Below are 16,294 nucleotides of genomic sequence, written 5' to 3' on the forward strand. Positions count from 1 at the left end.
AAGTAAAATATAACAAATTGCAAGAATTATAAAAGCTACAACTACAAAAACAAGAAGGCAACAATACCCAATCAAATAAACATCATTAAACATGAAAAACCTTAAATTACATTAAAGGAAAATTGAAATTGACAAGCAAGTTCATAAACTAAAATGGACAAAATAAAGGAATTAACAAAAAAACTAAGCAAATTGAGACAATAGAACAAGAAAATGTAAAGAGAACTAACAAGAACAAGAATAAAAATCTACATCTAAGAGAATTTAACCCAAAACTACCCTAAATTCTAGAGAGAAGAGAGAGCTTATCTCTCTATAACTCTACCCTAAAATATGGTAAAAAAAACTATTCTAACACTACTTCCTACTTGCCCCCTTGATCCTCCTTGAGAATTGAGTCAAATACTTCAGAAATGAGTTGGATTGGGCCGAAAATTGGCCTAAAATCGCGACCTACATGTTCACTCAAGTGAAATCACGTGCTGGCAGTCATGCGTACGCATGAAGCATGTGTACGCATGAAGCATGCGTACACGCAAATTGGCGCAATTCCAGGTCATGCGTATGTGTGAAGCATGCGTACACGCAACTGGGCAGATTTCTAAAACTTCATTTCTTCATGAATTCTCCACTTTTACATGCTTTTTCTTCACTTCTTCAAGCCATCCTGCCTTCCAAGCCTGAAATCACTCAACAAACACATCAAGGCATCGAATGGAATAGAAGTGAATTAAATTTACCGATTTAAACGCCTAAAAAGCATGTTTTTATTCATTAAGCACAATGAAGAGAAATTCACAAAACCATGATATTTCAATATATAAAAGCATGATAAGTTGATAAAATCCACTCATTTTAATACAAAATTTACCATAAAATAGTGATTTATCAGTAGTTCCAGACTTCCAGTGCAGGCAGTGCTGCTCAAAATACCTGACAGTTATTTTGTTGGCATTCTTATTTATTAAATTTAAACGCTTAATGTCGTTCAAGAACATTATCTCCTTTAATTATGTCCTTTATATTATATTACAAAACATTATGTCCTACGAAACATTTATTATGTTGCCACTTTAAAAGTCCAAATATTTATTACACAAAGTCTGAATATTTCTTACACAAAGTTCAAAGATTAATTAAAAATAATATTCTACTTTCGCATTGCCCATTTTACATCCTTACATTCGTAAATGCGGACAGTGTGAATCTGTTTGCACTACGGTGTGGAGGATTAGATCTAAGATTGTATCCTTTGCCTCTAGAAGATGAAGATGATGTCCCACCTGTGGCTGTATTCGCCCCAAGAAAAATTAAATATAACATTCATATCAACCTACAAGCAATATTTGACACAATAATATATGTTGTAAGGATATCAACCTACTAAGTGTTATGTTAGTTGCACTAGTCCCAGGGTCGTCACCACGATCGTTATCTTCACCATCACCTCCAACATCCTCGTCATTGTTCTCCTCCTCATCATTACCCTTATTCTCGTCATTACCCTTTGGGGACTCTACCAAATAGTCAACATCATCATTGTCATTACCCCTCATGCTCTCCTCTATGAGACCCATTTAAATGCGACGGGATTTTTCGCTATTAGCAACACCTCAACCCCCTTCACTCTTGCTTGAGTCAATAGATAGTCTACCTCCAGAGTGTTTTGAAGGTGCATGAAATCAAATTCTTGCATCCAATGACCTCCGTCCTTGGGCTAACACATCCTGGTCAGCTGTCTTGGGTGGGGGCACTTCGCTCAGGTTACACAACTGTGATTAACTCGCTTCTGTCGTCATGAATCTAAGCAGTTGGCTGAATGATGCTTGATCTCCAGTTTCAATGTGCGATACACCCCAATCTTGTTGATGCAGTTGATACAACAGTGTAAAAGGTAGTGTGAAATAGGTCTGAGGAACATATGGATTGGAAGACTGCTGGGGTTGCTCCTATAGTGGTGATGACTGTGGAGGTCCTTGCAATTGTAATGATGGCTATGGCTCTTGATGGTTTGGCTAATTCGGGACAACATGGTCCTCTTGATTTTCTTGCAACACCACATCAGATAAGTGCAAATGAATTCCATATTTTTCTCAATACCCGTACATGTAAAGATATAAAGGATGATGCAAAGGCACAAGATCCTCTGTTAGGATATGACTCAATTAGTTGGTCCATCGCATTATCCAAAATCTTTGTGTGACAGACCAATCCAATTTTTTACGTCTAATAAAAACCTCACCATGTTGACTGATGCGTGAGCATCTTGTACCTTTTTTCCCTCTATTTTCTAGTTATTTTCAGTTAGAACTTATTAAGTTTTATTATGTTTTAGTGCAAAAATCCTCTTTGGATGCTACTTTGAGTTGTTTTAGTATTTTTATGATTTCAGGTGAAATTCGGAGCAATTTGCCAGAGTTTGGAGCAAAAAGAGAAAATTCAAAGCCAACCCCCCTTAGGCGCTAAATGCCAAGCTGGCGTTTGGCGCCAGCACTCAGAAACGCTAAGGGAGCCTTTGCCTCTTTGGGGCGCTAAACGCCCAGTTGGCGTTTAGTGCCAGGCAGCCCAAGTTGAAAGCCCACTCTTAGAGCATCTCTAGTTGGATTTAGCCTTTATTAGTTATCCTATCTTTTATTTTTATAATTTTTATTTACAAACAATATCTTTTAGTTTTAGGATTTAATATTTTATTTAATTTTCAAATCAAATTATGTTAGATATAAAGGGAAAAGATCCACCATTTAGGGGGCATCTGGAGATTTCTGGATCTTCTCTCTGCCGCACTTTTCAGAACCCTAGTTTTTCTCTGTAAGTCATGAGCCACTAAATCTCTTTGGTTAAGGTTAGGAGCTCTGTTCACTTCTATGGATTAAGGCTATTATTTTTCTATTTTAATTAATATACTGATTCAATTTCAAGGATTACTTTCGTTCTTAATTTTATGAATTTGGGTGGAACGGGAGTATGACCTTTATTGTAGATGCGTTCTTGTGACCCTCTGGAAAAGTCTCTCACCTGGACACAACTTGAAAGTAAATTCCTCCTAAATTGCTAATTACTTGAACTAATCTGGATATGTGGCATATAATCCGTTTAGATTTGGGTTATTAGGGTTTTTGTGGCCATAAACTAGATTTGAACTTAACCCTCTAATCGGAATTAAGTGACCAAGGGATTGGTGGTTAATAAAGATTAGAGGAGACTAAATCACTAAGGGATTAGGGTTTAGTCAATCACAGTTTGCCATGAAATAAATCTTGCATGATTAAAATAGTTGGTAAGAAAACTTAATCCGAAAAAGTAAACATCTCCAATACCTTAACTGTTTCTCTCATTGATTTCTACACCAAACGCATTGTTTACTTTCTGTGCTCCTTATTTAGTGTTTAATGCTTTTAAAAACCCACATGATCAACTTCTCTGTTTGCCTGACTAAGCCAATTAGTTGACCATTGTTGCTCATTTCCTCAGTCTTCGTGGAATCGACCCTCACTTACCTGAGGTATTACTTGGATGACTCGTTGCACTTGCCGGTTCAGTTGTGGACATTCTAAATCTGCACCATTGACCATCTAGAGACTTCTTCTGATGTGGAACACTCTGGACAAAACCAAACTATTTCCTGCACCTGTCGGTTGCATATGCCACTCAAGAGTCTCAAATGATATCAATGGTACTGTTGCACTCCATAATTGTGAGAGACGATGGATATCTTCTAGGATTGCATCTGACTCTATCCGATCAACATCATAAGCTTCCCAAACAAACTGGATAGAAACAAAATAGAGAGAATTATTCACCAGATAATGCAAAGGCATCAACATACATGTATATCGAGCTGATTCCATTCAACAGATGAAAACATACCTAGCCTTTCAGAACTTCATCTAACAATCTCTTGAAGTGAGCAACAGTATGATATCTATATGGCCGATAAACACGCTCCTAGTTATGCCACCTGTGATAAATTTTTTTTCATTACTAAACTTTCCAAACAGACATTGAAACACAAAGTAAAACATTATATAAAGTCATCTAACAATTAATGTTATCGGTTGGTAAGTGAGAAATGTCGTGGAGAAACAGGAATCGGGGCAAGAAATGGCATACGAATCCAAGTTCTGATATATAACAACGTCAATGGACTGTCACACTCCTTACAGTCAAAGCGAGATGCTCTGCACAATGCTCTGTACAAGTGTGCTAGGGATACCAAGCCCTAGCTGATTTCGTGAATGCGAGAAAAGTTGTGAAGTAATGGCAGAAATTTCCAGTGAATCCCTGACCTAGGCTTATCAGCAAACAAAATTGACCCAAACAACAACAATATATGGCATTTCACATATTTCTTCATGGCAGCTCAATCACTCAAATATAATTCGTCTTTCACATTTCTAATCCAGGTCATCTTGATGTAACTTCCTCTGCAATCATTGGTCATAGGTGCAACCCCAAATTGATGTAAGCATTCAGTTTCGATGGCCTCCTGACTAGCGATGGTTGTTCCTATCACGGAAAGACCATCTATTGAAATACTTAGGATTAGAGTCATATCTTCCAACATAATGGCGCACTCACAAGTAGAAAGATGAAATATGTGAGTATCGAAGTGTCATCTCTCTACTAAAGCTGTTACCAATGCAAAGTCGACTGACCTTGGATCACTCCAACTTAGGATACGTGATAAAATCTAGTGGCCCACACAAGAGGCTCGACAATCGGATTGTATGAATCTAGTGGATTTATGTAGACACACCTCAAAGTTCGTGTACCCTACAAAACATAGACAAATAATAACTTAAGTTGTCTCATTTAATTAATCATATATAAATTAAAACACTTATAATCAACATTAAATTATTCGAACATTAAAAAGAATAATTTTACCTCTACTAGACTTGCCTGCATAAGTAATAAAATTATCCCTTAACCCAATTTTTATTTAATTATCACTATAACTAATTTTATTTTCAACAATATTCAGACGAATATATTGATCCTTTTTCTAACAATACATACTAACAAATGTAATTAATAAATAGGTTTACCCTACACAAATATGTGCACAAAACACACATAATTAATTATATTTTAACACAAACACAAACTCTAAAGAATAGTTATCTCCAATAACTTAATTATTAAGATTATGGAAATAATTAATTCAAATTGCTATCTATTCTATCACATACAAATATGGTTTATACATTAATTTAAGAATTCTAATTTATATTCTCATACAATCTAAAATAATTAAAAAAATTATCCACAAACTAAACTCTATTAATTTTGATTATTAATAGTGCTTGATTAAATTATTATGTCACTAACAGCAAATAAAAGCTACCAACAATCCCAATATCAACTGTGATAAAAAAATTAACCACTAAACTAAATTTTAGTTACCATTTTACTCTAACAAATATAATTAATAAACTTATAAAATAAATATAATTATGGTATAACAAATATAATGCCATTTTTTCTTCACCTAAATTAAAGATTATTATTATTATTATTACTACGTAAACTAAGTAACTAACATTATAAACATATATATGTAAAACTAACAATTATCTGCAAACAATATATGTTAATATTACAATTTATTTACTATAAATTACATTAAATCTACAATATAATTATTTTTATATTTATATTAAAAAAATAAAAAAAATACTTATATAATAAAATTGACTAATATAATTTATAATATGAAGTTTAGAACGATCTATTTCTTTAATTTATATTGTGATTTTTATTTAATATTAGTGTTTGAATTTGATAGTATAAAGGATGACGAATGGTTGCTGAGAGTGAACCAAACGAGATTAAAACGGATGAATTATGAGAGAAGAAAGAGATGAGCTTCATTTAATTGCCATCAACCCCACCCTTCTATGTGCATGCGCTACACATGGTTCTTGAACACAAATTGGAGGCTCAAAATTGTGGAGTACTCCCTCACCGTCGATCTTCGCTGATATACCGCTGTCTGTCGGATTGATAAGGGGTCAAATCTGAGGTTCAGATTTCGAGCATCAAGCAATTATCATTCAATCTCCATCCATTTGTTCTTTGGCCATTTGATTGTATCCAATTACAATCAAATCTGAGGGTCGGATTTAGAAAAAATTGACCCTCTAATTTATGGGGCTGTAAATCTAAGCCTTAAATTTGTTTTCCACCGGTTCACACTCGAAAATTACACGCACATTACCGATAACAGTGAAAAATACTATTGCAATCCCAATATTCAAATAAAAAAGCGTAACCCATAGTATTAGTAATAACGGAGCTATTTTTTTTCCTTCTAGGCCAGACCAGAAGGTTTTGTTACGAAAAATTCTAATATTTTTTATGGGGAGTTTTCTAAAAGTTTGATTCCATGCCTTTTGGATCAATTACTGCACGCCACGTAGAAAAAAAAATGTTATAACAAGATGTTTCAGAATATCAAAAATAAAACTTTAGGTCTATTTGAATATAATGTTTCATTAACTCAACTTCAAGGATCAAAATAAAAGGAAAAAAAAATTCAATAACGTGTGCGGGAAGACCTCTCCAAAAAATCCAAAAAATGAGAGGGATAGATATTCGATCACAGACTATTTTATATATTATTACTTTATGAGAATTTCTTTGCCAATGAGTAATAGGTAAAAAGTAAATATGATAATTAAATTTTTAAAATGAGGATTTATTTCACATAACAGCTAATTTTTTTTATACGAAAAGAATTGGTTATTTGATTTTGGCAGGATATGATTCATCTCAGGCACATTGAAAAAACATTTTTAGAGTTGAATAGGTGTTCATCATAGAAAGATGTACAAGAAATAGTTGATATATTTTTTTTGTAGTTATCTAAAATATATAAAAGAAAAAGGAATAGAAAGATATTTTAGAATAAAAAATAAAAAATCAAAGAAATTATTAATAATTTGTTTCAGAGCTACAAGAAATAAAATAGTGTAGATCTTTTTTATTATTGATGGTAATGCTAAAGATAATAATAGAATTATTTTATTTTATTTTGTTGGTTTTTGTGTTTTATCTATTTATTTATTTTTAATGCTCTACTTTATTGTGTTGAATTTTTCTTTTCAAAAAAAAATATATAGTTATTAAAAGGGTTAGTGCTTTCTCTAATATAAAATTAATTTGTATTTAAATTGTTATTAAATAAATCAAACGATTACATTTGTTAAGGATAAAAGAGATAAATAAAATATGGAGTTTCGATTTAAGTTTGGTACACAAACCTAAGGATCGAATTTGTATATTAAAAATTATACAAATTTTAAAAAAATCAGATACACAAATTTAAAGATCAAATTTATATTTTTAGTAATAAATTTGATAATCTAATTTACATTCTCCATGATTAAATATATTATACTTCAATAATATTGCAAAACACCATCTTTTCTTTAATGTTAAAATTAAAAAAATATTACATAATATCTTTATTTTTTAATATTTATTTATTATAAAAAATAACAATTATTATCTTTTACTCAACTTCATTCTTTATTATAATATTAGTCCATTTTATAACTTTTAGATCACTTTGTAACTTCTATCCTTGTCATAAAATTTTTATTTAATGCAGTTGAACAGTAACCACATCACCTTTATATCTCCAAATCATATATAAATAAAACAAAATTAATTTTATAATTAAATCTAATCAAGCATTTCAAAACTTATTTTTCATTTATCTTAGTACTCAACTTTTAACTTTTGGCTATTTTTTTATATTGATTAAATATATGTGTAAATACGTTATTGTTAAAAGTTTGAGTGTTTTTGTTTAATATAGAATTATTTTTTAAATTGATATTAATCAAATTGGACAATCTAATTTATTTAAAGAGAAAAAAAAAACTATAAATTAAAGAGTTTGATTTATATTTTTAATTTTTTTATTTTGAAAAACAAAAATTGAAGAGTCTAATTCTAATTTTTTATTTTCAAAAACATAAATTAGACAGTTTGATTTGTGGTGTTTTTTAAAAAAGTTAAACACATCTAAAAATATATCTAATTTTTAGAGATTACTGTATAACTAAATAAAAAATCAAAAACACTGATTTCTTTTATCCTATATTGTTAAAAAATACATCTTCTACTCATATTTTTGTATTACACACTATCATGTACCATAAAAAAAATAAGCGTCAACGTCTTTTCATTCTCCTCCCTTTTTTTTTAATCTTTTTCTTTCTCCAACTTTTTAATGTCTTTTTTTTTCTTTACCTAATTCTTCTTCTTATTTTTTTTATTTTAGATTTTTTACTTTTTTTATTATTCTTTTTCTAAGTTTTCTCTTTCTCTATTTATTTATAGTTTTATTATTTTATTTATAATTTTATCAAATTTTTAATTTAATCTTTATATTAAATTTTATAATTAAATTTTTATATTATATTAAATTTTATAATTAAATTTTTACCGTGATAAAAATATTAAAATTAACATAATATACTAAAAATACTCCAATTAAAATTAATATTTGAAATATATTTATTTAATTAATCATATTATCATTATCTTTTTACAACTTTATCCTTCATGCTTTATCTTTTCCAATTGACCATTAATCTGATAGACACTTCATTCCCAAGTTTCTTCTTCTTTCCATGTTTGTTTTCCATTTTCAAATATTTTTAATAATGCTCTTTTATTTTTGGCATATGCAACAAGGTTTCTCTTGATAGTTCCTCAAATGTTGTCCCTCCTACCACAGCCAAATCAGAGGCTGAAGCAGTAGCCAAACCTTCATCTGGAGACTGGAGTCTCCGCATCTCAAGAATCTATCTCTCGCTTATTACTCAAGTTGCAAGTCTTACCAAGTAACCAACCTAATCTTTCTTTAATAATAATAATAATAATTAATTGCTCATTTTCTTCGCTAGATTTAAGAGACCTTGTCGAATTGCAGTTAAAGCAGCATGACTGTGAAGTAACAATCAGGAAGAGGGAGGCTATGTCTCAAGTCTCAACCACAGCCTCCTGCTCAGCCTGCCATGTACTATCAAAATTTATGGTTGTTATGTTTGGTGCGGTTAAAGATGGCTTTTGCTTTGGTGACGACTCGGCTGAGGATGGAGCGGCGCTTGCACTTACGGAGCAGGGAGAGAGCGCAGTCAAGGTTCTTGGAGGCTTCTGCAGTGACACGGCGAAAGTGTCGCTCGTAGAGAGGGGGACGCCACTACCGCCATCTCTCCTACTGACATTAGTGAGGCCAAATGAACGCAAAGGTATGGATAACTAAGTAAATTCATATTACATATATGCTTTTTTAACATTTATTATTAATAGATACTTAATAAAAAATTAATATAATATAAAAATCTAATTAAAAAAATTATAAAAATTTAATTAAAAATCCAGTAAAATTATAAAAATTAATAGAATAATTTAATTTTTATTTATTTTTTTAATTTTAAAAATTTGATATAAAAAAAAGAATAAAGAAGAGAAATAATAGAAATGCGTAAGGAAAAATAAAAACTTTTTTACACAAAATATAATTTTTTGAAGAGAAATTTAGAAAAATAACATAAATTTTGATGGTTATTAGTAGTTTAGAGAAAAAAGGATTGAATCTAGGCTATTTTTTATTTTGTTTGATTTTACTTCAAATATGATGGAATTTAGAAAATATGTTAAATTTGCTTTTATTAAAAATGCAAGAGACACTTTTATTTTGTCTCTTGTTGATAGAGGAGTCAAAATAAATTTGTAAGCGAATAGAGTTGCTATGACGTCTTGCTGGATAGAATAAGTAGGAGACAATTTTATTTTGTCTCTAAGAGAATAAAATTAGAATCAGAACAGAGAAGGAAGAGTGATACATCCATATATCCTGGTTCAACCACCATGTGTAATGTGAACTACATCCAATCTCCCTCACAACAGTGGTGAAATTTTCACTATCTTTCAAATATTACAAACATCAATTTTTCTAGGATTCAACATAATCTTATCTGAGACAAACTCAACTTCTACCCAAGCCAGATTTGACTAGGTTCACTCCCTAGATTTGTAACCACTAAGTCCTCACCCAACTTAGTAAGAAAATTTTTTCAAGATCATTATTGCAAAATAAAAAACGTACAAAAAATTTCTAAAATAAACATTTGGTTTTTCTCCAAGTCTAACTCTCTTTATCTTTTCTCTCAATGGCTTTTTTTTAATTCCTCAAATTAATGCTTTTTTTTCATTGAAACAAAGGTAAATAAAAAACTAAAAAAAAAGAGTATTCAACAGAAAACCATGAAGGAGAAGAAGGTATAGCTTTGTAAGCTATGGAAACTCAATCTTTGTCCTCTCACTCCTTGAACCAATCTCTGGCCATTTACCCCTTTAATAGAGGAGTAAATCTTCCAAAGTTTGATACTTTGCTTCAGCACATTTGACTTCCTCTCTCCAAAAATCAACAATAGCGGCGGCGCAAAAGAGAGATAGAATAGCAATAATGATTGAACCATACATGCATCAATACCTTCTATCTTTTCTTTCATTGTTTTTTATATTGCTTCAAGTATCTGAGCCCTTCATTTGTGCTTTGACTCCAAGTAACTTTTTTGACCATTGATTTCTTGCAAAGCTCTATAACCTCCATTTGAATCAGATTTTTCATTCGGTGCATACAAAAGGAGAATTTCTTCAACAATCTTCAATGAAGCACAAATGAAACAAAATGTCTCTGATGTAGTCTTAGGATGTGATCTTTGCTTAAAGCCCTAATTTGTTTGACCTTTTTTTTCTTGCTTAAATTTAGTAACCCACTTTTTTATTTTGATTTAATTCCTAATTAAACTTTTTTTTTGCTTTCCTTCTGAACTTCTTTACGTGGGTGAGAGAAAAGAGAGAAGAGAGCATTTGGTTTGGTGGTTTAGTTTTGGTTCTAATGAGAATAGAGTTCTATTTCTTAGTTAGAAATCAAGTTGAGTGAATGGACTTAGATCATCAGTTGGGCCTTATGCTTGTGTTTGGTTCAAATTTATTTCTCTATACTAGCCGTCCAAATTTTTTATCACTTTGGGCTTTATTAGTTTGTTGTTGGGCATGTTTGTTTTCTCTGGATTACTGAACCATTAACAAACTAAATTACACACATAATTGGTTTATTAATCCCAATAATAATATTTAGTTATCATCAAATAATAGTTTTTAGTTCTTCAAACTCGACAATCTCCTCCTTGATGATAAATATTATAAAATAAATTGTAAAAAAAAATGAGAAGAGTTTTAAGAAACTTCTCTTTGATGATACAATCCTGATGTGAACTCTCCCTTTCTTTTATTCACTTGGCTCCCTCTGAATATTTGCATTCTTCAACCTGTGATCAATAAATTTTATACAAGAACTATGCCAAACATTCAAACAGCCATTCAAAAATTATTAGCTTTCAATCCAGAAATATCATTCATCAATATTTTGATAAAGAGTTCAAAATCAAAGCTATAAACAATATTTTTGGAGGACAAATATATAAACTCCAAAACAGATCAAACCAAAGAAATAATGATTCACACCAGTCAATGGGTACCAGAAGCAACAAAGGCAATAAAAATATTAGTACTAACATCCAACAAATGAATTAAACAACCTATCAATTCATAAATCATTAACACAATGCCATAACAATAATTCATTTTCATCATTCACTCTCCCTTTTGTCATTAAGAGAAGGTAGTATTACCTACACAAAGATTTTGTTAGGCTAAAATAGTATTCCAATTAGGTCAAAGTTAAGTGCCTACAACTATTATAGTTATCCAAAGAAAAATTAACAATATTCAAAAGATTCAAAGACTAAAAATTTTAGCATAAAAAAAGCAGGTTCTTAAAAAGCAGCAGCATCAAGCAGGAGCTAGACATCATATTCCTCATCCTTGATTTCTAGAAGATTTTCTTCTTGCTCAGACATCACTTGGTCATCTTTCAAGGAATCTATGTACTTTAAAAGCACTTCAACCTGGCTTTGAGACTTTCGTAAGGAATTCTCATTTTCTATAGCTAGTGTCCTAACTTGTTTGCTCGAGTTGATCATTTGTTTGGCGAGGTTCACAAATTTTCGTAAGACATCTTTCATGATGTCATTTACCAAGTACTTGTAAGAGGATGATGTCCCTACAGCTAATGGAGGAGGAAGAATGCTTTTGTCCTCTTCTTCTTCCATAACAGTGTCCTTGGCAGCCTTGGTTCCTTTTTCTTTTGATTGCTTGACTGCACCATCGTCCTTAAAAGATGAAATTCTATTCTTGTGGGTCTAATTGTTTAGATCAACACCAAAGTAGTCAAAGATGCAAGTAAAAAACATGCTATATGGTAGAGAAAAAAATTTGTCACTTTTGATACAATCATGTATATGGCACATCATCAAATATGTAAAGGAAATTTCAGTTTTGTTGATGATGGCATAGATAACTAAGGTGTCACAAAGAGTCACTCGCTGATAAGAACCACTTTGAGGCAAGACAATGTGGGTAATAATGCGACGTAGTTGGGATTTGACAGGACGTAGGGATCGATAGTTGGGGGTAACACCATCCATGAGGAAAATATTTTCACATATGTTTGCCAACACATCCTTGTGTGAAATGCCCAGATCATTATCCCATTTTTCAAAAATGTAAGCATTGACGCTAACATCATAATAATCAAGGACTTCATCAATGGATTGTTTATTTAAATGAATTCCTTGGCCTTTTACATATGAGTGAATAGATTCCTCACGATAGTACATATTAACATATAATTCTCTTACTAAATCAGGGTAAACAGATTTTTTTATTTCAAAGAATTTTTTCAATCCAAGTAAACAATGTTTTCAATAAAATCAATCCCTTTCTTAGCTAGAGCATTTAAATTAGCCACAAAAGTAAAACATAGGGATCTTTTAGAAACAATGGCTCTATGAAATTCAACATTCATGCTTGAATAAAAATAAAATAGATCATAGTGAGAATGAGGAAGGTTACAGAAATGGGATTTAAAATCTACAGGGTCAGGATTTGCAGGTTCTTTTACAGAATTAAGGAAAGGTCTTCGGTTACCTTTTGAAGGACGACTAGACGGTGCAGATCATCCTTGAGGATGAGATGAGGAGCGAAGAGGTGGAGATATTAGAGGTTCTTCGTCACCCATATATTTCTTTTCTTTTGCTCTAGAAGTTCCAGCTTTAGTTGTCATTGAGGATGGATGACGAGAGGTATTTTTGGTTTATGCCATAGGTTCGGGAACTGGAGACAAGTGTGATGAGGAATGGGAGTGAATATGAATATGAATGTGTGCTTGGCCTTTTAGAGGAGGGTTTCGTAGAGCACGATAAGTTCCTGTGCCTCTTTGTGTTGCTACATTCTTTCTCATATCTATGAAACTTAATGAATGCGATTATAGGAGTGGTGGAGGTTGGAGAAAATGAGAAGTTTTTAAGAAGTAACTACTATTAATGCTTTGAAAATTTTTGAAAATACAAACTATTATTTAAACAAAATGAAAAGGTGTTTCAAAAAAAATTGATTTTGAAAGGATATGTAAACTAGCAGTTTGAAAAGACAAGACAATAATAAAATTTGAAAATCTGAATTTTGATTTGACTTGATGAGAAACCCTAAAACAATTAATTTTTGAATTTATGATCAAAATAAATAATGAGGCCCACATCATAGAAATAGAACTTCTTCCCTTTGGGCCCAATGATGGTTTTAAGGAAACACAAAGGACCACCAAAGATTCACTTTTGACCCAAAGGAATTATCTTTACCACAACTCAGTCTGATAACCAAAGAACCTAGAAGGAGTCATCATCTATCCAGTTTTATCTCCTGTCGATCTAAGAGACAAAAATACACAGAGAACTACATCATCAATTTAATTTAAGAATTCAGAATCAACAATACCCAATGCTTTTCTCAACTTGCAAAATCTATCTTCAGACAGAGGTTTAGTAAAAATATCAGCAAGTTGATCCTCAGATTTCACAAATTGTATGTCAATTGTATCTTTTTGCATATGTTCCCTAATGGAGGGAAATCTTACTTTAATGTGCTTGGTTCTTAAGTGCAAAACAGGATTTTTAGAAATATTTATGGCACTCATGTTATCACAAAATAAATGGATACTATTGACTTGCAATTTGTAATCTGCAAGTTGTGTTTTATGCCATAACAATTGTGAACAACAAGAAGAAGCGGCTATATATTCAGTCTCAGCTATGGGCAGTGCAACAGTAGCTTGCTTCTTGCTTGACCATACGATTAGAGACTGTCCAAGGAAGCAACAAATCTCCGAAGTTCTTCTTCTATCAACTTGGTCACCGGCAAAATCTGCATCACAATATCCCATTACACAAAACTTATTAGATTTAGGATACCATATACCAAAATCAATAATTCCATTAATATATCTATTGATTCTTTTTACAACTAAAAGATGGGATTCTTTTTTATATTATTGGAATCTAGAGCAAACTCCAACACTTTCAAATATCTCTGGTGGTGCGCAGAATCCCACACTTTCACACAAATTAACCATCAAGTGCACTGGGTCGTCCAAGTAATACCTGAGTGAGTCAGGGTCAATCTCACGAGGATTGTGATTTGAAGCAAGCTATGGTTATCTTGCAGATCTTAGTCAGGCGAAAAGAAGAGTTGTTGGATCTGGTTAAGAGCATAAAAGGAATAAAGAGATCTTAACTAGGTTGATATGTTTATAATGATAAGAAGATGGTTAAGGCTTGGAGATGCTTTTTTCTTCTGGATTAACTCTAGTCTTACTGTCTTCTTCAACTGTGAATGATTTCTTCTATGGCAGGTGATGAGCGGATATTTTATATGCTTTTTGGGGTTAATTTCATATAGTTTTTAGTATGTTTTAGTTAGTTTTTAGTTTATTTCCATTAGTTTTTAGAAAAAATTCATATTTCTGGACTTTACTATGAGTTGTGTATTTTTCTGTAATTTCAGGTATTTTTCTGGCTGAAATTGAAGGAGCTGAGCAAAAATCTGATTCAGGCTGAAAAAGGACTGCTGATGCTGTTGGATTCTGACCTCCCTGCACTCAAAGTGGATTTTCTGGAGCTACAGAACTCGAAATGGTATGCTTCCAATTGCGCTGGAAAGTAGAGATCCAGGGCTTTCCAGCAATATATAATAGTCCATACTTTGCACAAGGATAGACGATGTAAACTGGCGTTCAACGCCAGTTCTCTGCCCAATTCTGGCGTCCAGCGCCAGAAAAGGATCAAAAGCTGGAGTTGAACGCCCAAACTGGCACAAAAACTGGCGTTCAACTCCACAAATGGCCTCTGCACGTGGATTGCTTAATTCTCAGCCCCAGCACACACCAAGTGGGCCCCAGAAGTGGGCCTCTGCATCATCCATCATAGTTTACTCATTTGTTGTAAACCTAGGCTACTAGTTTGGTATTTAAACAACTTTTAGAGACTTATTTTGTATCTCATGACAATTTAGATCTAAACTTTGTATTCTCTGACGGCATGAGTCTCTAAACCCCATTGTTGGGGGTGAGGAGCTCTGCTGTGTCTCGATGAATTAATGCAAGTATTTCTGTTTTCCATTCAAACACGCTTGTTCCTATCTAAGATGTTCATTCGCGTTTAACTGTGATGAAGGTGATGATCTGTGACATTCATCACCTTCCTCAACCCATGAACGTGTGCCTGACAACTACCTCCGTTCTATATCCGATTGAATGAGTATCTCTGAGATCTCTTAATCAGAATCTCCGTGGTATAAGCTAGAACTGATGGCGGCGTTCATGAGAATCCAGAAAGTCTAAACCTTGTCTGTGGTATTCCGAGTAGGATTCAAGGATTGAATGACTGTGACGAGCTTCAAACTCCTGAAGGCTAGGCGTTAGTGACAGACGCAAAAGGATAGTAAATCCTATTCCAACCGGATCGAGAACCAACCGGTGATTAGCCGTGTTGTGACAGAGCACGTGAGCGTAGTTTTCACTGGAAGGAAGGAAGGTAGCCATTGACAACGGTGATCCCCCAACACACAGCTTGCCATAGGAGGACGTGCGTGCGTGAATCAGAAGACAGAGAAAAGCAGAGATTCAGAAGACAAAGCATCTCCAAAACTCCAACATATTCTCCATTACTGCACAACAAGTAACCTTTAATTTATGCTCTCTTGGTTATTCGCAATTCAACTGATAAACATAATTGACTTCCTGACTAAGATTTACAAGATAACCATAGATTGCTTCAAACCAACAATCTCCGTGGGATTCGACCCTTACTCACGT

The 16,294-nt window shown here is 32.5% G+C and overlaps 1 long non-coding RNA gene across 1 annotated transcript; it reads left to right on the top strand.

The window, feature by feature from the left end:
- The first annotated feature begins 8,580 nt into the window (after window positions 1-8,580).
- LOC112727788 (uncharacterized) lies at window positions 8,581-15,604 on the top strand. The gene is made up of 3 exons (XR_003165993.3): window positions 8,581-8,858; window positions 8,948-9,266; window positions 14,986-15,604. It is a non-coding gene; the product is annotated as an uncharacterized lncRNA (long non-coding RNA).
- The last annotated feature ends 690 nt before the right edge of the window (window positions 15,605-16,294 follow it).

The sequence above is a fragment of the Arachis hypogaea genome, chromosome 12 (genome assembly GCF_003086295.3).
Source record: "Arachis hypogaea cultivar Tifrunner chromosome 12, arahy.Tifrunner.gnm2.J5K5, whole genome shotgun sequence".
NCBI lineage: Eukaryota > Viridiplantae > Streptophyta > Magnoliopsida > Fabales > Fabaceae > Arachis > Arachis hypogaea.